Source organism: Oncorhynchus gorbuscha, linkage group LG07 (assembly GCF_021184085.1).
Source record: "Oncorhynchus gorbuscha isolate QuinsamMale2020 ecotype Even-year linkage group LG07, OgorEven_v1.0, whole genome shotgun sequence".
Lineage (NCBI taxonomy): Eukaryota > Metazoa > Chordata > Actinopteri > Salmoniformes > Salmonidae > Oncorhynchus > Oncorhynchus gorbuscha.
The window spans coordinates 15,467,474-15,490,270 of record NC_060179.1 but is presented as its reverse complement, the minus strand read 5'-3'; the positions used below and the strand labels follow the sequence as shown (position 1 = coordinate 15,490,270).

At 44.4% G+C, this 22,797-nt stretch overlaps 1 pseudogene across 1 annotated transcript; it reads left to right on the top strand.

Moving 5' to 3' along the window:
- Positions 1–1,036: 1,036 nt before the first annotated feature.
- Positions 1,037–22,567, top strand: LOC124039526 (annotated as a pseudogene). Its single transcript, XR_006839599.1, has 10 exons — positions 1,037–1,614; positions 1,769–1,856; positions 5,503–5,641; positions 5,740–5,928; positions 8,468–8,692; positions 8,884–9,045; positions 16,434–16,643; positions 18,641–18,831; positions 18,942–19,201; positions 19,293–22,567. The product of XR_006839599.1 is annotated as a kelch-like protein 15 (transcript).
- Positions 22,568–22,797: the final 230 nt, after the last annotated feature.

The window sequence follows — 22,797 nt, the reverse complement described above, 5'->3', positions numbered from 1 at the left end:
AAACAACCGTGACCTTCTCTTGTGAAGGCCAGAGGTAAGGGAGAGAACAATGGCTAACCCCCCCCACCACCACCACCACGCCACGCCGCCCTGCCAACCATCAGGATGCCCGGCATCAGAACATTCCAGGCATTCCCGTGATTGGCAGATAGCGACCCCGCGAGCACTGGGTACTGGTAGGTACAACACAACCAACTAATAGTCTAACACATAACACACAGCTGTCTGTGTGGGTCGCTACATTATTATGGAAGATGGGGTGTGAGCATGCTACTTGCTATTGCCTCTGCCAAGAGGCCTCTGAACCTCGATCAATGACTGCACTCTTTCCAAGTTTCATCTTTTTTTAATCTCATGTGCACACGTACAGTGAAATGCCTTTCTTGCAAGCTCTAAACCCAACAATGCAGTTATCAATAATTATGTAATACAACAAATAACAAGGTAGAACAAAAACACAAGAAATAAGAAGAATAGAGTAAGTAAGCATACTCTATACAGGGTCAGTCAGTTCTAGTACCATATTTACAATGTGCAGGGATACTGGAGTGTTAGAGGTAGATATGTAAGGTGACTAGGGCATCAGGATATATGATAACAAAGTAGCAGCAGCGTATAAGATGATTGTATGTGAGTGGGTGTGCGTTTGTGTAGAGTCAGTATAAATGTATATGCATATTATGTGTGCATGAGCAAATTATATAGTGAGTGTTTGTGTGTGTGTGTTGGAGTGTCACTGTGTGTTAGTGTGTAAGGACAAGTGAGTGTGCATAGAAAGAAATACAAATAAAATACAAGGGTCAACACAAAAAGAGAGCGAGAGAGTGAGAGAGAGAATAGTTCATTACAAGGTCAGTATGAGGAAGAGACGCCTTAATTATTCTGTACTGCAGCTCTATAATCGCTCCTCAATTATTCTGCACTGCAGGTCTATAATCCCAGGTTGGCTCAGTATAGTACACCTGCTTGGTGATTTTGATTGACAGGCTCACTTCAATGCACAACGACGCCACTACAGTTCCGTTCGAATGGGCTATACCTCAGGAAATTACGTCAGTGCAGAGAATAATATGGCGTCTGCAATGGCTATGGACTTCATGGACAAACAGTATTTTGATATCCAGTTAAAAGAACGAAAAATTGAAGCCGCAGGGGGATTCTAAATGGACGATAAGGAATCTTCGGCGATGGTTTTTTATTGTCCTTTTTCTTGATCTCGGCTATAAACCCGCAGCCCATGTCAGAAGGAGCCAGTCTGTCTGGTCGAAGAGGGGTTGTGGGGACTCGCAGCGCCGAGGTGAGAGACATTTTAGTCTGCTAAACGAGCTGCTAGGTAATTCACGGGATGTCGTGAGCTACCAGTCACTGTTATTCGTGACCGTTATATTTTGAAGAGTTTAGATTGCAATTCAGTGTGTATTGCCGTTAGCAAGTTGGATAGCTACATTGACTATCAATTTGACACTCCTGTCATGGCCTTGCGTGGAAAATAATCAAGCTGTGATTCCCTCGACTGCGCGAGCTCACTGGTTAAACTCAAGAGTTGACAAAATAAATGACTGGTTTAGCTAACGTTAGTTTGCTAGCCGACACGATTAGATCAAAGATTACATGGTGAGTCTATAGACGTGTTTTTGAGCCAATTAAATGCACTAGCAAAATTACAATCATGATTTAATTCATATAATTTTTTTTATTTCTAACTAGGTTTGAAGAAAATCATTTTTTCTCTCTCTCTCTGTGTCTCTCTCTGTGTGTCTGTCTTTAGATCAGGGCAAACATAAACAAAGGAAATGTGAGCGTCCCCTCAGCATGCTGTCAGCTAAACTCGAGACTGGCCTCGAGGCCCCCAAAAGGTACCATCTCCATGACAACCATAACATCCATTCCAGGGGAAAACGAATGTCCCCTTTCATTAAAGCCACGGAAGTTCCGACTGCGATACTGCATGCATTGTTAGCAAAAAACAGGAACCCTCAATTTTAGTGAATGGAAAAATGGCAATCATCTTGTAAAAAAAAAAAAGTTTAGAAGATAATCATGGTACCAATAATTGCTTCTAATACATGTTCTGAAACATATATTTAAAAAAAAATCGCACTCAGAAAAAGTTAAAGATAATTGAGTTGCTAATAGTAGGCCATCATTGTAAATAAGAATTTGTTCTTAACTGACTTGCCTAGTTAAATAAAAAAACAGTACCCCTGTCGGCCCTCAACTGGAGTTTCTCAATGAGAGAGGGCAGTACTGAGCTAGCCTGCAACGTCACTTCCTGGAGTAGCTCAAACTGCGAATGTTAAGTCTCCACGAGACACCGTCTTAACTGATTTAATGTGGCTTCAATGTGCTATCAAAGACAGTGCGCTATCAGAAACTGCTTCTCCAATAAAAATCCCTGATCACACGTGTAGGCGTGGCTAGCTAAGCTCATGCATATAAACAGTCGTTCGCTCTGAACTACGCATGTGCAGGGCGTCAAATCAAAGCCACTCCTTCCATAAAAAGTTGTTTTTGACAAAAAATGAAAACGGTTGGAGTAATACTTAAGACGTTGGCTCGAATCTAGGTTGTGCCTTCAGATTTTGAAAAAGTGAACTAAGGAATAATTTTTCACTTCTCTCATTGACTTCTCAAACCCCGACCTGGTCTGTTTCGCAAGCGTTCCTGGAAGTCTCCCAATGTTTAAGCTCTGGGTTTAGAAACTCTGTTATTGAGTCTTCATGTAGGATTGAATGGTGTCATGTGATCGATGACTTTAGGTGGTGGGCTGAAAAACGAGGGAGGAGCTGATTATTTGTGTATATGTTCCTAAATACAAAGTATATTTTCACACTGTCTGCTCAGGCAAATTTGCCGAACTGCTAAGCTTAGAACAAATCAGAACTCCCGTACATTCCCCTCATGATGAAGGCAGCCAATGACCTGCTTCTATCTAGGATATAAACGCAGCCTACACATATCGCATACCTTGTAATACAATCTTCTCTAAAAACAGCTGGGCAAAATGTATACAATGTGCGCTGCAATAAGATAACCAGGGTTTAATTATTTTATTTACACATATATATATATATATATATATATATATTATGCCCAATTTCAATGTTCTCTTGTTCTCAATTGCTTCATCTGAAACATGACCCGCCAAACCGCGCTTCTTAACACCCGCCCGCTTAACCCAGAAGCACCAATATATCGGAGGAAACACCGTTCAACTGACAACAGAGGTCAGCCTGCAGGCACCCGGTCTGCCATAAGGGGTCGCTGGAGCGCGATGAGCAAAGTAAATCCACTCCAGCCAAACCCTCCCCTAACCCGGATGACGCTGGGCCAATGAGACTCCTGATCATGGCCGGTTGTGATATAGCCAGGGATCGAACCCGGGTCTGTATTGACGCCTCTAGCAATGCGATGCAGTGCCTTAGACCGCTGTGCCACTCGGGAGCCCCTAGGTTTAGTTTTCTAATTTCACCATCTGTCCAATACCATGGTGGGCAAGCCTAATGTTGGATGCATTGGAATATAAAGTATGGAGGAGAATGATAAATGGTCTGCAGGATTATATAAAAAGCATCTGGAAAATGAATGTTTGAGTTTTAAATACTAAATGTTCAGTGAATGTGAATAAATGTTGGTGGTTTAAATGATTAGCTTAACTTTCCTACTGATCTTCTAAAAGTTGACGATGGCAAATACATGCCAATCCATTATTCTACTGCTAATTATGACTGAATGAGGAATGTTTCCCATAATGTACACTACCATTCAAAAGATTGGGGTCACTTAGAAATGTCCTTGTTTTTGAAAGACAAGCACATATTTTTGTCCATTAAAATAACATGAAATTGTTCATAAATACAGCGTAGACATTGTTAATGTTGTAAATGACTATTGCAGCTGGAAACGGAATACCTACATAGGCGTACAGAGGACCATTATCAGCAACCATCATTCCTGTGGTCCAGTGGCACGTTGTGTGAGCTAATGGAAGTTTATAATTTTAAAATGCTAATTGATCAAACCCTTTTATCAATTATGTAAGCACAACTGAAGACTGTTGTCCTGATTTAAAGAAGCAATAAAACTGGCCTTTAGACTAGTTGAGTATCTGGAGCATCAGCATTTGTGGGTTCGATTATACAGGCTTAAAATGGCCAGAAACAAAAGTCTTTCTTCTGAGAAATTAAGGCTATTCCATGTGAGAAATTGCCAAGAAACTGAAGATCTCTCTACAACGCTGTGTATTACTCCCTTCACAGAATGGCGCAAACTGGCCAGAATAGAAAGAGGAGTGGGAGGCCCCGGTGCACAACTTAGCAAAAGGACAAGTACATTAGAGTGTTTAGTTTGAGAAACAGACGCCAAACAAGTCCTCAACTGGTAGCTTCATTAAATAGTACCCGCAAAACACCAGTCTCAACGTCAACAGTGAAGAGTCAGGGATGCTGGCCTTCTAGCAGCCTTTTTATCCGGACAGGAGGAAAGAATGGAAGAAATATAATTTTAGTATAGGAATGGGGTCCTTGGAGTCTCAGTACGCGTTCTCCTCTTTCAGGAAAAAGTTATATTCACACATCTGACCAAACATTCTCAGTAGCTTTAGGTCTAGGCCACGGCTTGGTTTGAATAATCTTTTGTATTGATTTTCAACATACAGTTTTGATGAACAATTTAATTTTGGGTTTGTCGTCCAGGTGATTCAGAGAAGGGCGTTGTTAGTTTCTCCCCGGACACAAGGGCCACTGTCCTCTGATTGGCTCGGAATACCCCCTCTGACATGCCCGTGGCCAATCAGAGGTGAGTGTGCAGTGTGTGTGTGTGTGTGTGTGGGAGTGAATAGTGTGTTTGTGCATGCATTTGTATCTGATTGTTTGTGGATGGGTTTGCTGCTAGTGTGTGACGCTTCGAACACACCGACAGTCATTGCATTTTGGTACACCAGAATTACATTAATTTCCAATGAAACACTGCATTTGCCTTGCAGCATTGTGTTGCAGAGGCAGTTGCAGTGCGTTCAGTGTGGTGCATACTGTTCAACATATGCATCAAACTCTATGCGTAGACGGCTTGACACAAATGGTAGCAGAAGGTGAATGTTGAAATGTTGTTGCACACATATACCGATGTTGCGTACTATTTAGCTCAGACGCTGTCGGGGTGTTTGAAGCGTAAGCACGCGCGTGTGTACGCACGCAGCACCCATTTCTGTGTGGGTGTGTAAATTCAGTGCCTGTGTGTGCGAGAGCTGAACTGCTGAAGTGTGAGTGTTGAATGTTCTTGACGTTATTCCAGAGACCGTCTTACGTCGCACGTGTTAGAGAGAAAAACACCATTGTGTTTGGTCTGTAGTGTGACGGATCCCTTTTGAGTGACATAGTTTTCTACTCTTTCATCGGTCTGTGGTTGAACGGTAAAGCATTAGTACTGTCATACTACCAGTGTGTTATTGATCCCTCTCCTTACTGGAGGTAAGTGTTATTAAGCTCATATCTCCTCCTCCAGGTGTGTGATGTCGGGGGGGGAGGTGGAGGTGTACCTGTCCCAGGTTCATGATGGAAGCGTGTCCTCAGGGTTCCGGGCGCTGTACGAGGAGAGGCTCCTATTGGACGTCACGCTGCTGATAGAGGAACACCACTTCCATGTTAGCAACACACTCATACACACACATACATATACATACGCACACACACACACGCACACTTTCACTAACATGTAATTGAATGTTATCCCCTCCTCCAGGCACACAAGGCCCTGCTGGCGACCCAGAGTGACTACTTCCGTGTCATGTTCACAGCAGACATGAGAGAGAGAGATCAGGACAAGATCCACATGAAGGGGTTAACGGCTGCCGGCTTCGGCCACGTCCTGAGGTTCATGTACTACGGTTCACTGGAGCTCAGCATGGTCACTGTGCAGGAGATACTACAGGTAACACACAGACCTTTAACCCTCTGAGCCAGGGGTATTCAACCTGGGGACTGGGGCCCCCTAGGTGTCCGTGGAGGTACTGTAGGGGGTACGCAAAAATATATTTTTAAAAGTGATTTTATTCCCCCACTGTTTTTATGAATATCGCAAACAAGAAGAGAATAAATACATTATGAATTATGTACATACAGTAGAAAATAAGAATATCTTCTAATGACATCAACTTTATTTCTCAACTCCTAATATTGAGCTTATTACTCATTGGAGCTAATTACTCACTGGAGTATGTGACATTGAAAAAGAACCTGCTAGTAAGTCGCGGCAACTTCTTGGACCTATATTTTTTCCAGCACATGGCTAACCTTTGTTTAACCAGTTAAACAGCTGCTATTGTGTCTAAAGTGACTTTTCTAGCTAATAGACTGTTAGAGGTTACATTAAGAGTACATTTTATTTTATGAGACAATATACAAACTTTTTAAAAATATTAAAAGAATTTAGTAAATGTATTTATTGGTTTTCTTTTTTATAGAGGAATGAAAATGTAAGCGTTTTGAAGGTTGTTTACTGATTTGGACATCTAAATTGGACGATTTTTAAGGTTGTCATACAATTTGGGGTGGGGTTGCCAGAATTTCTTGCAAAACAAATGGGGTTCCCAGAAAATCAGCCAGACAAAATGGCTGAGAAAGTTACTTGTGCCGAATACAACAGGTGTAGACCGTGAAATGCTTACTTATGAGCGCTTTCCCAACATTCCAGTGTTTTAAAAGTAAGAAACATTTGCCAAATAAAAAAGGAAATGGTAACACAACATAACAATAATGAGGCTATATACAAAGAGTACCGGTACCGAGTCAATGTGCAGGGAGGGATACGTGGTAGTTGAGGTAATACAGTATGGACATGCAAGTGGGGTAAAAGTGACTAGGTAATCAGGATAGACAATAAAGTGTAGCAGCAGCGTATGTGAAGAGTGTGTGAGTGTGTGGCGTCATTATGTGTGTGTGTGTTGGAGTGTCAGTGTAGTGAGTGTGAGGGCCCATGTCAAATATTTTTGGCCTCCTGAGGGGGAAGAGGCATTGGGGTGCCTTCTTCACGACTGTGTTGGTGTGTTTGGACCGTGATAGTTCCTTAGTGATGTGGACACAGGAAGTTGAAGCTCTCGATCCACTCCACTACAGCCCCATCGATGTGAAAGGACCTCCGTTTCCTCTAGTTCACAGTTTGTCTTGCTGACGTTGAGGAAGAGGTTGTTGTCCTGGCACCATAATGCCAGGTCTCTGACCACCTTCCTATAGGCTGTCTCATTGTCATCTGTGATCAGGCCTACCATCGTTGCATCGTCGACAAACTTAATGATTGTGTTGGAGTCGTGCACGGCCATGCAGTCGTGGGTGAACAGGGAGTACAGGATGGGAGTAAGCACGCAGCCCTGAGGAGTCCCTGTGTTGAGGATAAGCGTGTGTTGTTGCCTACCCTGTTGTTGCCTATCCTCACCACCTGGGAGTGGCCCGTCAGAAAGTAAACAGGTATAATGTTTAGGTCCAGTGTAGAACGCATTTTACGCCGGGCGTAGAGTTACGACCAGTGGTGTAAAGTACTTAAGTAAAAATACTTTCAAGTACTACTTAAATGGTTTTTGGGATATCTTTACTTTAATATTTATAATTTTGACAACTTTTACTTTATTACAGTCCTAAAGAAAATAATGTACATTTTACTCCATACATTTTCCCTGACATTCCAAAGTATATTTTGAATACTTACAGGACAGGAAAATGGTCTAATTCACACACTTATCAGGAGAACGTTCCTGGTCATCCCTACTGCCTCTGATCTGGCAGACTCACTAATCACACATGCTTCATTTGTAAATGATGTCTGAGTGTTGGAGTGTGCCCCTGGCTCTCCATAAAAAAACTTGTAAATTATGCCGTTTGTGCTTAATATAAGAATTTGAAATTATTTATACTTTTAATTTTGATACTTAAGTGTATTTTAGCAATTACATTTACTTTTGATACTTAAAAGGTATTTGGTTTTAAATATACTTAACTTTTACTCAAGTAGTCATTTACTGGATGACTTTAACTTGAGTCAGGTATCTTTACTCAAGTATGAAAATTGGGTACTTTTTCCACCACTGCTTATGACCAACTGGTGCAACTGGCCCCAGCTGACTAAGATCTGTCACTGTCTCCTCACCCTCTAGGCTGCCATGTACGTCCAGCTGACTAAGATCTGTCACTGTCTCCTCACCCTCTAGGCTGCCATGTACGTCCAGCTGACTAAGATCTGTCACTGTCTCCTCACCCTCTAGGCTGCCATGTACGTCCAGCTGACTAAGATCTGTCACTGTCTCCTCACCCTCTAGGCTGCCATGTACGTCCAGCTGACCAAGATCTGTCACTGTCTTCTCACCCTCTAGGCTGCCATGTACGTCCAGCTGACTAAGATCCGTCACTGTCTCCTCACCCTCTAGGCTGCCATGTACGTCCAGCTGACTAAGATCCGTCACTGTCTCCTCACCCTCTAGGCTGCCATGTATGTCCAGCTGACGGAGGTGGTAGAGTTCTGCTGTTCCTTCCTGCTGTCTAAGATCTGTCTGGAGAACTGTGCCGAGGTGATGAGACTTCTGGAGGACTTCAGCGTGGGGGTGGAGGGCGTGCAGGAGCAGCTTGACAACTTCCTGCTGGAGAACTTTGTTCCTCTGATGAGCAAACCTGACTTCCTGCTCTACCTCAGCCTGGAGAGACTGCAGGTGTGGTGGATGAACTGACTGGCACCCCCTAGTTAACTCTGTGTGTGTGTGTGTGTGTGTGTGTGTGTGTGTGTGTGTGTGTGTGTGTGTGTGTGTGTGTGTGTGTGTGTGTGTGTGTGTGTGTGTGTGTACCTGAACAGTGATGTTTTGAGCTCTTTAAAACAGGTGATATATTATTGTGTGTGTGTCAGGCGTACCTGGACAGTGATGCCCTGAGTCGGTTCCCAGAGATAGAGCTGTATGAGTCTGTCCAGGCCTGGCTCCGACACGACCGCCGCCGCTGGAGGCACACAGACACTGTCGTCCAGTCTCTACGCTTCTGCCTCATGACCGCCGCTAACGTCTTCGAGAAGGTAGGACGCACACAAATAGTGTTACACGGTACTACGGTAGTATCACGGTACTGATGCTTATGAAACCAACATTTTAGAGTACCGTAGTAATGTTTCAGATGATACTACCAAGTTTTTCAGCCCTACCGATCTAAAGAACCTGCTGGCGCCTGTTATAATATGTTTATAAAGTCAGTTGAATTGAAGCAACATTGACTATTCTCTGGTATGCACAGGTCCAATGATATCCACTTCACTTTCATGTGTATATCACGTGTGGCAGCTGTAATGAACCAGCCCCATCCCCTACCAGCCCTCACCCACCTGCTTCTCTCCGTCCGCTCTTCACATCCCCTACCTGCCCTCACTCGCCTGCTTCTCTCCGTCCGTTCTTCACGTCCCCTACCAGCCCTCACTCGCCTGCTTCTCTCCGTCCGCTCTTCACATCCCCTACCAGCCCTCACTCACCTGCTTCTCTCCGTCCGCTCTTCACATCCCCTACCAGCCCTCACTCGCCTGCTTCTCTCCGTCCGCTCTTCACATCCCCTACCAGCCCTCACTCGCCTGCTTCTCTCCGTCCGCTCTTCACATCCCCTACCAGCCCTCACTCGCCTGCTTCTCTCCGTCCACTCTTCACGTCCCCTACCTGCCCTCACTCGCCTGCTTCTCTCCGTCCGCTCTTCACATCCCCTACCAGCCCTCACTCGCCTGCTTCTCTCCGTCCGCTCTTCACATCCCCTACCTGCCCTCACTCGCCTGCTTCTCTCCGTCCGCTCTTCACATCCCCTACCAGCCCTCACTCGCCTGCTTCTCTCCGTCCGCTCTTCACATCCCCTACCTGCCCTCACTCGCCTGCTTCTCTCCGTCCACTCTTCACATCCCCTACCAGCCCTCACTCACCTGCTTCTCTCCGTCCGCTCTTCACATCCCCTACCTGCCCTCACTCGCCTGCTTCTCTCCGTCCGCTCTTCACATCCCCTACCTGCCCTCACTCGCCTGCTTCTCTCCGTCCGCTCTTCAAGCTCATCTATTCAGCTGTCAGTTTTGAAAAATATAATTTAGCCGTGATGGCGAGCGGAGATGCAGACCCAGACTCTGACTCTTCTGCTGTACATTTGTTATTTTGGAGCAGCGTGCAAAGCGAGCAGTGTTGACACATTGTATCATTTAATTGCCTGTTCTAACCAAGAGCACAGACCAGTCTGAATAGACTTTGAAAGCTCACTGTGATTCAGCCTCTGCGTGTCAGAGAGGGGAAATGGAGCACTGCTTGGCGACAGGCATGCTGTACAGCAAAGAAAACAGCTTGTTTCGAAACGGTTAAAAACATATGAGCCATATTACAGGAGATGCCTTTCTTTCTTTGTATCAGAATTCACACACATTTTATATTATTTCACAAATGTTACAGGCCATTTTAAACTAATCCGGGTTGACTAATTATTGGTTTGATAACAAACAACTGGTAACTAGACAGTAGGTTTAGGCACATCTGATACAGGAAGAAAGGAAAGGGGTTTGCTACTCATGAGTTGTGCTTCAAAAGGTAGGATTCATATTGTCCTAATGGAAGCTTGAACTATATCAAATCTATTTATTTCTTGTGCTCCTTCAATTCTGTTTGGTGCCAAATGTTTAAAAAGTTGGGAGAAGTGTGTGTTTGTGGGAGGGAGAGACAGAGGGGTGTGTGTTTAGGAGATAGGGGGTGTGTGTTTAGGAGATAGGGGGTGTTTGTGAGGGAGATAAGAGGGGGTGTTTGTGAGGGAGATAAGAGGGGTGTTTGTGAGGGAGATAAGAGGGGGTGTTTGTGAGGGAGATAAGGGGGGTGTTTGTGAGGGAGATAAGGGGGGGGTGTTTGTGAGGGAGATAGGGGGTGTTTGTGAGGGAGATAGGGGGGTGTTTGTGAGGGAGATAAGGGGGGTGTTTGTGAGGGAGATAAGGGGGGTGTTTGTGAGGGAGATAAGGGGGGTGTTTGTGAGGGAGATAAGGGGGTGTTTGTGAGGGAGATAAGGGGGTTGTGAGGGAGATAAGGGGGGTGTTTATGAGCGTGAGGGAGACTGAGAGAGAGGTGGAGACAGAGTGTGTGAGGAAGGGAGGGAGAGTGTGTGTCTTAACTAAAGAAGGTTTAATTTTCCCTTACTGACACAATTGTATTTACATTTTTAAATGTTGGTCATTTAGCAGAAGCTCTTAAGATAGCTAGGAGGGACAACCACATATCACAGTCATAGAAAGTAAAATGTTCCTCAATAACTCAGTGGAGTAAGAGCTGGAGGGGGGGGTGTATTTTTGTCATTATCATGTTTGAAGAGGTAGTCTTTCAGATGTTTTTGGAAGATGGGCAGGGACTCTGCTGTCCTAACTTCAGGGGGAAGCTGGTTCCACCATTGGGGTGCCAGGAGAGAGAAGAACTTGGACAGGGCGGAGCAGGAGCTGCCCTCCCGTAGGGGTGGGAGGGCTAAGAGACCAGAGGTGACAGAACGGAGTACTCGGGTTGGGGTGTAGGGTTTGAGCATAGCCTGATGGGGGGGGGGCAGGTTCCCTTGCTGTTCCGTAGGTAAGCACCATGGTCTTGTTGTGGATGCGAGCTTCAACTGGAAGTCAGTGGAGTGTGAGGAGGAGCAGGCTGACATGAGAGAACTTGCGTTCTGGATAAGTTGCAGGGATTTGATGGCACAAGCGGGGAGCCCAGCCTACACAGAGTTGCAGTAGTCCAGACGGGAGATGACAAGTGCCTGGATTAGGACCTGCACCGCTTCCTGTGTGAGGTAGGGTCGTACTCTACAGATGTTGTAAAGCATGAACCTGCAGGAGCGAGTCACTGCTTTGATGTTTGCACAGAACGACAGGGAGTTGTCCAGGGTCACGCCAAGTCTCATTGCACTCTGGGAGGGGGACACTGGAGTTGTCAACCATGATGGAGAGGTCTTTGAGCGGGCAAACCTTCCCCCGGGAGGAAGAGCAGTTCTGTCTTGAGGTGGTGGGCCAACAGTCAAGCTGAGATGTCTGCCTGGCACGCAGAGATGCATGTTGCCACCTGGGTGTCAGAAGGCGGCGGAAGTAGTTGAGTGTCATCCGCATAGCAATGATAGAGACCATGTAAGGATATGACCGAGCCTAGTAGAGGTCGACCGATTAATCGGAATGTCCGATTTAATTAGGGCCGATTTCAAGTTTTCACAACAATCGGAAATCGGTATTTTCAGGCGACGATTTTGCCTTAAAAAAAAAAAAAATGTATACCTTTATTTAACTAGGCAAGTCAGTTAAGAACACATTCTTGTTTTCAATGACGCCCTAGGAACGGTGGGTTAACTGCCTTGTTCAGGGGCAGAAAGACAGATTTTCTCCTTATCAGCTCGGGGGGATCCAATCTTGCAACCTTACAGTTAACTAGTCCAACGCTCTAACCACCTGATTTACATTACACTCCACGAGGAACCTGTCTGTTACGCGAATGCAATAAGCCAAGGTAAGTTGCTAGCTAGCATTAAAATGATCTTATAAAAAACAATCAATCAAACATAATCACTAGCTAACTATACATGGTTGATGATATTACTAGTTTATCTAGCGTGTCCTGCGTTGCATATAATCGATGCAACGCTGGGGGATGATTTAACAAAAGCGCATTTGCAAAAAAAGCACAATCGTTGGACGACTGTACCTAACCATAAACACCAATGCCTTTCTTAAAATCAATACACAGAAGTATATATTTTTAATCCTGCATATTTAGCTAAAAGAAATCCAGGTTAGCAGGCTATATTAACCAGGTGAAATTGTCACTTCTCTTGCGTTCATTGCACGCAGAGTCAGGGTATATGCAACAGTTTGGGCAGCCTGGCTCATTGCGTAATAATTTACCAGAATTTTACGTAATTATGATATAACATTAAAGGTTGTGCAATGTAACAAGAATATTTAGACTTAGGGATGCCACCCGTTAGATAAAATACCGAACGGTTCCGTATTTCACTGAAAGAATAAACGTTTAGTTTTTTCAAAATTATAGTTTCCGGATTCGACCATATTCATGACCTAAGGCTTGTATTTCTGTGTGTTATGTTATAATTAACTCTATGATTTGATAGAGCAGTCTGACTGAGCGATGGTAGGCAGCAGCAGGCTCGTAAGCATTCATTCAAACAGCACTTTAGTGCGTTTTGCCAGCAGCTCTTCGCAAGCACAGCGCTGTTTATGACTTCAAGCCTATCAGCCTAATGGCTGGTGTAACCGATGTCAAATGGCTAGCTAGTTAGCGGGGTGCGCGCTAATAGCGTTTCAAACATCACACACTCTGAGACTTGGAGTAGTTGTTCCCTTGCTCTGCAAGGGCCGCGGCTTTTGTGGAGCGATGGGTAACGCTGCTTCGAGTGTGGCTGTTGTTCCTGGTTCGAGCCCAGGTAGGGGTGAGGAGAGGGACGGAAGCTATACTGTTACACTGGCAATACTATAGTGGCTATAAGAACATCCAATAGTCAAAGGTATATGAAATACAAATGGTATAGAGAGAAATGGTCCTATAAATACTATATTAACTACAACTTAAAACCTCTTACCTTGGAATATTGAAGTCTCATGTTAAAAGGAACCACCAACTTTCATATGTTCTCATGTTCTGAGCAAGGAACTCAAACATTTTTACATGGCACATATTGCCATTTTACTTCTCCAACACTTTGATTTTGCATTATTTAAACCAAATTGAACATGTTTCATTATTTATTTGAGGCTAATTAGAATTTTATCGATGTATTATATTAAGTTAAAATAAGTGTTCATTCAGTATTGTTGTAATTGTCATTACAAATAAATACATTTAAAAATCGTCCGATTAATCGGTAGCGGCTTTTTTTGGGGGTCCTCCAATAATCGGTATCGGCGTTGAAAAATCATAATCGGTTGACCTCTAGAGCCTAGTGACTTGGTGTATAGAGAGAAAAGGAGAGGACCTAGAACCGAGCCCTGGGGGACACCAGTAATGAGAGTACATGGTGCAGACACAGATCCTCTCCACGTCACCTGGGTGGAGCGGCCTGCCAGGTAGGATGCAATACAAGAGTGTGCAGAGCCTGAGACGCCCAGCCCTGAGGGTGGAGAGGAGGATCGGGTGGTTCACGGTGTTGAAGGCAGCAGCTAGATCTAGGAGGATGAGAACAGAGGCGAGAGAGTCAGCTTTGGCGGAGTGGAGCGCCTCCGTGACACAGAGAGCAGTCTTTGTTGAGTGACCCGTTAACTTCACGAAGATCGTTCTGAGAGGCATGCAGATCATTATGCATATATATCACAGGAGGTTGGTGGCACCTTCACTGGGGAGGACGGGCTCGTGGTAATGGCTGGAGTGGAATGGTATCAAACACATGGCTTATGTGTTTGATACAATTCCATTTGTGACGTTCCAGCCATTATTATGATCCATCCTCCCTTCACCACTGATGTATACTCCTTCCTCCCATTCCTCCAAATCACAGGTAAATATGAGCAAATCAGTCAATCTATACAGTATTATACACTGAACCGTGTGAAGTTAAATTGAATGTGTTGTATTGAGTAGGAGTGTGAATTTCAGTGACAGGTTTTTGGAGAAGGTTTAGACAACAGGAACAAGCGTCCGGGGGCCGGGACGAACAGCATGATGGGTCAGTGATTTTCTTCCACCGTGGTATCACGATACTTGGCCTGCCATTGTATCATTGGTAAAATGTTGGTATCGTGGCAAGCCCACACACACACGTGTGTGTGTGTGTGTGTGTGTGTGTGTGTGTGTGTGTGTGTGTGTGTGTGTGTGTGTGTGTGTGTGTGTGTGTGTGTGTGTGTGTGTGTGTGTGTGTGTGTATATTACACACACACACGTCCCTTTTTCAGGACAGTCTTTCAAAGATAATTCGTAAAATCCAAATAACTTCACAGATGTTCATTGTAAAGGTTTTTAACACAGTTTCCCATGCTTGTTCAATGAACCATAAACAATTAATGAACATGCACCTGTGGAACGGTCATTAAGACACTATTAGCTTACAGACGGTAGGCAATTACGGTCACAGTTATGAAAACTTAGGACACTAAAGAGGCCTTTCTACTGACTATGAAAAACACCAAAAGAAAGATGCCCAGGGTCCCTGCTCATCTGCATGAACATGCCTTAGGCATGCTGCAAGGCGGCATGAGGACTGCAGATGTGGCCAGGGCAATAAATTGCAATGTCCGTACTGTGAGACGCATAAGACAGCGCTACAGGGAGACAGGACCGACAGCTGATCGTCCTCGCAGTGGCAGACCACGTGTAACAACACCTGCACAGGATCCGTACATCACACCTGCGGGACAGGTACAGGATGGCAATAACTGCCCGAGTTACTCCAGGAACGCACAATCCCTCCATCAGTGCTCAGACTGTCCGTAATGGGCTGAGAGGCTGGACTGAGGGCTTGTAGGCCTGTTGTAAGTTAGGTCCTCGCCAGACTTCACCGGCAACAACATCGCCTATGGGCCCGTCGCTGGACCAGACAGGACTGGCAAAAAGTGCTCTTCACTGACAAGTTGCGTTTTTGTCTCACCATTGGTGATGGTCGGATTTGCGTTTATCGTCGAAGGAATGAGCGTTACACCGAGGCCTGGACTCTGGCGCGGGATCGATTTGGAGGTGGAGGGTCCGTCATGGTCTGGGGCGGTGTGTCACCGCATCATCGGACTGCTTGCAATGACAACAAGCTCAATCGTAATGCTGTGCATTACAGGGAAGACATCCTCCTACCCTCATGTGGTACCCTTCCTGCAGGCACATCCTGACATGACCCTCCAGCATACAATGCCACCAGCCATACTGCTCGTTCTGTGTGAGATTTCCTGCAAGACAGGAATGTCAGTGTTCTGCCATGGCCAGCGACGAGCCCGGATCTCAATCCCATTGAGCACGTCTGGGACATGTTGGATCGGGGGTGAGGGCCATTCCTCCCCAGAAATGTCCGGGAACTTGCAGGTGCCTTGGTGGAAGAGTGGGGTAACATCTCACAGCAAGAACTGGCAAATCTGGTGCAGTCCATGAGGAGGAGATGAACTGCAGTACTTAATGCAGCTGGTGGCCACACCAGATACTGACTGTTACTTTTGATTTTGACCCCCCTCCCTTTGTTCAGGGACACATTATTCCAGTTCTGTTAGTCACATGTCTGTGGAACTTGTTCAGTTTGTCTCAGTTGTTGAATCTTGTTATGTTCATACAAATATTTACACATGTTAAGTTTGCAGAAAATAAACGCAGTTGACAGTGAGAGGACGTTTCTTTTTTTGCTGAGTTATATATATATATATCACACACACACACACACACACTGATACTGTTGCAAGATGAAGCATTCTGCCTTCCTCTATGACATCACCTCTGACTAATTCGTCCTCTCCCTCAGGTGAAGACGTCAGAGTTCTATCGTTACTCTCGACAGCTGCGTCAGGAGGTGGACCAGGCTCTCAGCTACTTCCACGACGTCAACGAGCAGCCACTGGTCGAGACGCGGTCCAACCGCATCCGCTCGGTCCGCCCGCAGACTGCCGTGTTCAGGGGCATGATCGGACACAGCATGGTCAACAGCAAGATCCTACTGCTGCACAAACCCAAGGTACGATCCTACTGCCGCACAGACCCAAGGTACGATCCTACTGCCGCACAGACCCAAGGTACGATCCTACTGCCGCACAGACCCAAGGTACGATCCTACTGCCGCACAGACCCAAGGTACGATCCTACTGCCGCACAGACCCAAGGATACAGCCGCAGGGTTCTGTGTTGGTACCAGAGGAGTACCAAGGCTCCTACTGAAGTGTCACTGCCCTGGGGCATTGAGATCTTTTTTTTAGACCAGAGGAAAAGGTGCCTCCTACTGGCCCTCCAACACCACTTCCAGCAGCATCTGGTCTCCCATCCAGAACCAATCCTGCTTAGCTTCAGAAGCAAACCAGCAGTGGGATGCAGGGTGGTAATACCCATACTAACATACTACATACTTAATGAATACATACTATTTCATTTTAGTTTACTGTAAACAAACCGTGTCTTTTCAGTTGAGTGTACTAGCTCTTCGCCTGTCTACTGGAAGTTGATGCTGTTGCTATGCAACTTCTTTCTAGCTTGTTAGCATGTCTAACAAACTACTAGATGGACATCTTACAACTTCATTAACAATGTCCATTGAGAATGCACAACGATTACACCACTTAGCTAAGATAAGAATGACGTGAATAATAAAGTCAATAAATGCTAGAAAGCATGTAGTTAATTTATATCCAAGTTTGGTGTATTAGTAGCCAACTAACGAGGTAGCTAGCTAACGTACCGGTACATACAAGTAACTGCTGTAATGATATGTGGTCCGTAAGGCTAGCATAGCTAACAAATTGTCATCCAGCATAACGTAACATATTTGAAAAGTCCTTACTTTCTTACATTGCTCAATTCTTAACAATTGTCATTAGTTAAAGCAATGAATTTGTATTCGCTCTCGTCGTACTTCGGCTGTATATTTTCAGACATTTTCTTCAAATCTGAATGTTGTGAAGCCTTTCCCATTTTCTGAAGAATTTAATTATGGGTCCTAAAAGCACGGAAATAGTGTCCACAGTTTGTATACTGCATATTTTGGCGAATGTAGTACGACATCCGGGAACTTTTCGCATACTAACTATATCCATACTATGACCAATAAACATACTGACTATATCCATACTATGACCAATAAACATACTGACTATATCCATACTATGACCAATAAACATACTGACTATATCCATACTATGACCAATAAACATACTAACTATATCCATACTATGACCAATAAACATACTGACTATATCCATACTATGACCAATAAACATACTAACTATATCCATACTATGACCAATAAACATACTAACTATATCCATACTATGACCAATAAACATACTAACTATATCCATACTATGACCAATAAACATACTAACTATATCCATACTATGACCAATAAACATACTAACTATATCCATACTATGACCAATAAACATACTAACTATATCCATACTATGACCAATAAACATACTAACTATATCCATACTATGACCAATAAACATACTAACTATATCCATACTATGACCAATAAACATACTGACTATATCCATACTATGACCAATAAACATACTGACTATATCCATACTATGACCAATAAACATACTGACTATATCCATACTATGACCAATAAACATACTGACTATATCCATACTATGACCAATAAACATACTAACTATATCCATACTATGACCAATAAACATACTGACTATATCCATACTATGACCATTAAACATACTAACTATATCCATACTATGACCAATAAGCATACTAACTATATCCATACTATGACCAATAAGCATACTGACTATATCCATACTAATTTTACGTCACAAATAGTGCGGTTAGTCTGAGTATTCGAAAACTGCTTGTGTCTATGTCTATAATGTGGCTATGTCTATAATGTCTATAATGTGTATAATATGTTGATAATGTGCCTAATGTCTGTCTAATGTATATATGTCAGTTTATAATGTGTCTATAATGTATATTTGTAATGTGTGTATGACCTGTCCGTAGGTGTGGTGGGAGTTGGAAGGTCCCCAGGTTCCTCTCCGACCAGACTGCTTGGCCATCGTCAACAACTTTGCCTTCCTGCTGGGGGGGGAGGAGCTAGGGCCTGATGGGGAGTTCCACGCCTCCTCTAAAGTCTACCGCTACGACCCCCGCCAGAACTCCTGGCTACGCATGGCCGACATGTCTGTGCCCAGGTCTGTACTTGTCACTTCCCAGCTGTGACATGGTTTCATGTTTCTACAAGATCTATTAGGTGTAAAGAAAAGGGGAGGAAAAACGTTTTATTTTTTGTCTTCACTTCAAGGTCAGAGTTTGCAGTGGGGGTCATCGGTAAGTTCATCTACGCGGTGGCTGGGCGGACGCGGGATGAGACATTTTACTCCACGGAACGCTATGACATCACGGCGGACCGCTGGGAGTTTGTGGACCCGTACCCGGTCAACAAGTACGGTCACGAGGGCACGGTCCTAAACGGTAAACTCTACATCACCGGAGGAATCACCTCCTCATCCACCTCCAAACAGGTGTGTGTGTTCGACCCGGGGGCGGGATGAGGGGGGGGGGGTGTGTCTTTTCGACCCGGGGCGGGACGCGGGGGGAGGGGTGTGTGTGTTCGACCCTGGACGGGATGCAGGGGGAGGGTTGTGTGTAGCAGGCTCTGTGGAAACAACGGACACACACAGGACGCGTTCAGCCCGCACCCCCCTCCTCCCCAACACACACACCAGCTGCTGGGAGAACAAGTCGAAGATGAATTACGCTCGCTGCTTCCACAAGATGATCTCCCATAACGGGAAGCTGTACGTGTTCGGGGGGGGGTCTGTGTGATCCTCCGGGCGTCATTCGAGTCGCAGGGCTGCCCATCCACGGAGGTTTACGACCCTGAGACAGACGAGTGGACCATCCTGGCGTCGATGCCCATCGGGCGCAGTGGGCATGGCGTCGCGGTGCTGGACAGACAGATCATGGTACTGGGGGGCCTCTGCTATAACGGACATTACTCTGACTCCATCCTGACCTTTGACCCCGATGACAACAAGTGGAAGGAGGACGAGTATCCCAGGATGCCTTGCAAACTGGATGGGCTGCAGGTCTGCACTCTGCACTTCCCCGAGTACGTCCTGGAGCACGTCCGGCGCTGCAGCTGAGGTCTGGTTCAGTTCAGACACACCCCTTTAAGGTTTGGGAATGCCCCCCTTTTAAGACCAACTCCTCCTACAGGCCCCAGGTGTGGAGGTGGAGGATTGGTGTTTACAGGTGTGACACTAACACTCTCTAACACAGAAGCTTTTCAACTAGACACAGACATGCCATAGTAATCTGTCCACACGGGCAGAAAATTGAGCTTTGCTAGTGATCAGTGGTGGTGGGCAACTCAAGCTGATCTGTTTCAAAATAAGCTTTTCAGAAAAAGGGAAAAATTGAGAAGATTTTTCATGATTCAGCTGGTTTATTTTGGACTGAGGTCAGTTTCATATTGTTATTATGATTCCGTTTCAGCCTACAGTCCCTGTCTGACTGAACTAATAATGTATAAACCCTGGATGACTGACAGTGGGGCGCTGTATTGAAGCCATTTTGGGTGGGAAGCTATAGAAATAAATGTTTCAATGTCTACATGTTTTTTACTGGTATATTATAATATATGTTAATTATGTGAACTAAAAATACAAAAAAAAGTTTGATAACATATTCCTTACAGTAAGTACTTTATAGAGTACTAATGTTACTGTCCCCACTACTACAAGGAAATACTTAAATACATGTGATTTTGTCAATTTTATTGGCTAATTGATAGCATCAGCAATCCAGGGTTTATTCACGTCATTGGTCTGAACTATGTCTGTCTGTATGTCTCAACCATGCTGTGTCATATTCATGTGATGTCATGTAGTCTCTCTGTAACCCTTTCTCTGATGCTGCTTTCAAGACAACTGGGAACTCGGAAATCTCCTACCTCTGACTTAATAATAAATATAATAATATATGCCATTTAGCAGACGCTTTTATCCAAAGCGACTTACAGTCATGTGTGCATACATTCTACGTATGGGTGGTCCCGGGGATCGATCCCACTACCCTGGCGTTACAAGCGCCATGCTCTACCAACTGAGCTACACAGGACTTCAAGACGTGCGTTCAAGACAACTGGGAAATCAGGGGGGAGCGACCTCCGACTGGGGAAAAATAGTTTTGAACGGTCCTCTAACTCGGAATTCGAAAGTCGGAAACTCTGGGATAATCTTAAAGGTCTTATTTTCCGATCTGAAGGTCACTGACGTCATGATTTGACCTTCCCAGTTCTCTTGAAAGCACCATTAGTCTGTGGAGCGTGTGTGCGTGTGTGTGTGTGTGTGTGTGTGTGTGTGTGTGTGTGTGTGTGTGTGAGATACATGAATGAGCAAAATATTTAAAAAATATGCACTCATACTATTGGGATTGTGAGAAAGATGATCATGGTGATGATTTAGCATTGTCATGACTGCACTGCAATAACACTGTCCTGCTGACAGAGAGCCATGTAACAGTTCAGAGGTCAGGGATGACTGCAGTGTGAAGGTCCCCGTCTCTCTGGCAGTACTGTATGTAAGATTTCACTTTATTTATTGACGTTAACCATCTGCTCTGAGTGTTGCTGTGGCAGACGACTGGAGGGTGTGTTAGATGGTCGGAGTTGGCCACAAATGAACCAGAAACAACTTTTGATTCAAAAAAACAAAATAAGTTGATACAGAAAAGGAGTTAATATTAAAGATCAATTTGAAATAGGCTCAAAACTCCCAGTAACACATTAACTATTTTTGCTTGATCATATTTTGAGTGTCAAAGGTGATCTGGCTAACTTATGGATCCTACTTTGTAAAGCCCTACCCTGGCTTAGTCCTGTCTGTCTGTCTGTCTTTCTGACGGAGCCAGCTGCAGCATATGAACCTGCTCATCTCTCTCGTTCTTCTTTTAATGAACAACAATGAAAAGGGCTAAAGCACGTTCTTCTGCAGTTCTGTCTGTCAGACATTTTTTGTATGTGTGTTTATGGAGATCCATCCACCACCAGCTAACTCTGTGTGATTGTGGTCGGGATGTTGGGTTGATGTGATTTGCCTTTCAATAGAGCATAGTCTTTATGATACTTTGAGAGATTGTGTCACTCTTTCTGATCCCACATCTCCCTCTTCTTTCCCTCCCTCCTTTCCTCTACCCAGCGTCCTCTTGTCTGCACTCACGACTCTATTCAATCAAACCTGCAGTGCAGTATTTATGCAGTAGCATACAAACATGCCTTTTCCCCCAGTCAAGTCACAGAGCGGTTTGTGGTACTGTATAAATACCAGGCAGACCCCCCTCACAGGCAGTGGCTCCATTTGACAGAATAAGATGTGTGCAGTAGAGTATAAACAGGGACTGTTAACATCACTAAGGCAGCTTAGATGTAATAAGGTATTCTGTCATCTCCCATCTGTGTCTTTTGTCTATTTTTTACATGTAAAAATTACTATCGATATCATGAACACTTAGGCCCAGTTGGTTTTCCAGACGGTAAATCTACTTCTGGACTAAAAAGCAATAGAGAATCTCCACAAAGTGGTTTTTTTTTTAGTCCAGGAATAGTATGCGTCTGGCAAACGGGCCAATATTATGCCAAACTTCAGTCTTTAAACAGCGGTTTCCCTCTGCTGGTCAACATGTATTAGTCCTGCTGTTTTTATTTGGGACAGGGCTTGTCTGTCATAGCTCAGCATTTATAATCAGCCCTCAGTCTCAGTAGGATGAAATTATAGAATATTGTGGATTAAAAACACCCTGTACGATGACTATTTCTAAAATATAAAATCAGATAAACAATGTATTTACTATAATCTGAGTAGACACTGCTATTTCAAACACTTTGTAATTTATATCCAGAAATAAATGTTCATACTGTTAAGCTTTTCTGCTTTACTTGAGTGTTTTATTGAGCGTGTTGGCAGTGGTGTAAAGTACTAAATATACTTTAAAGTACAACTAGGTCGTTTTGGGGGGTATCTGTACTTGACTATTTATATATTTTTATGACGTTTACTTCACAGCATTTCTAAAAGATAATACCTGGTCATCCCTTTTGCCTCTGATCTGGCTGACTCACTAAACGCATGCAACTTTTGTAAATTATGTTGGAGTGT